Below are 1,153 nucleotides of genomic sequence, written 5' to 3'. Positions count from 1 at the left end.
ATCTGCCTGAGTGTTTTTCAAAAACCATTCTTTCCCAGTGGAAGACTTCCCTGATCAATTTTAACATTCAGTGATTTTTTTTAAAGGTAAGATCAATATAAATAATCTCTCTAACATACACACAACAGAGATTGTGAAGAATTTGCTGATTTGGCCCCAAGGGTTCTACCCGGGCAAACTTTGTACTCTGTAGTATGTGAGGACCTTAGGGCTGTGCTCAGGAGACCTGCAAGGTAAGTGAGACCTTGAAGAAGATAATTCTTTAAAATTATAAATTTGGATGAATTTTATATATTAAAATGATTTTTTTTAACTCTGTGTCTTTTTTTTTTCAGTCAAGCATCTGAACCTTTGGGAGTTCTCCACCATATGAATCTTGAACCTTGGTAAGAGCATGCATTAGTCAGATTAAAGCTAAGTAAGCCATAGTAAAAAATGAGTCCTCGAAATCTCAGCGGCTTATGGAGTTTTTTGTTTGTTTGTTTGTTTTTGTTTTTTTAGGCGAGGCAACCCTTGGTTGACCTCACAGATTGCAAGGACCTTGTCATCTTACAATCCCTTATTTTTAATTTTTTATACCTACAGCACCTGGTCTTCCTAGGTGGTCTTCCAACCGAGTACTAACCAGGCCCGGCCCTGCTTAGCTTCTGAGATCAGACGGGATCCGACTTGTTCAGGGTGGCATGGCCATAGACGGCTTAGAGTTTTAATTCCTGCTAATGTTGATCATGGGTTGGCTATGGCTCCGTTCCATGTCGTCTTGTCCTCGGGTTGATGCAGCCATCCCGATCGAGAATATTGCTGTTCTTGAGGCAGAGGGAAACTATATGGCAAAGTACACCCGGGCTCTTAATGCCTCTACTTGGAAGTGATCCACATTATTTCTGCTCTTTTGTCGTTGGCTAAAACAAGCAAGCTGGTCAAGCCTGATGTCAGAGACAAGGAGTAAAATCCTTCCCCCCTGGGAGGAGCAGTGACTATTTGGGAACAAAAATTTAGTTATTTTATATAGTAGGCAGAACCTTCCTTTCCACTATAAAAGCTTGAAAAGACAAGACTAGCGAGAATGACCTAGGATTGGTCCATCACAGTCAACCACCTGGACTCACTGAACTGAAAACTGCCTGTGGAAGAGAGTAGGGTCGATGGAGAG

The 1,153-nt window shown here is 41.5% G+C and overlaps 1 pseudogene; it reads right to left on the bottom strand.

Moving 5' to 3' along the window:
- Window positions 1-576: 576 nt before the first annotated feature.
- Window positions 577-695, bottom strand: LOC120590804 (uncharacterized; annotated as a pseudogene).
- Window positions 696-1,153: the final 458 nt, after the last annotated feature.

Source organism: Pteropus medius, unplaced genomic scaffold (genome assembly GCF_902729225.1).
Source record: "Pteropus medius unplaced genomic scaffold, Ma_sr-lr_union100, whole genome shotgun sequence".
Taxonomy (NCBI): domain Eukaryota; kingdom Metazoa; phylum Chordata; class Mammalia; order Chiroptera; family Pteropodidae; genus Pteropus; species Pteropus medius.
This window is presented reverse-complemented; position numbering and strand designations above follow the sequence as displayed.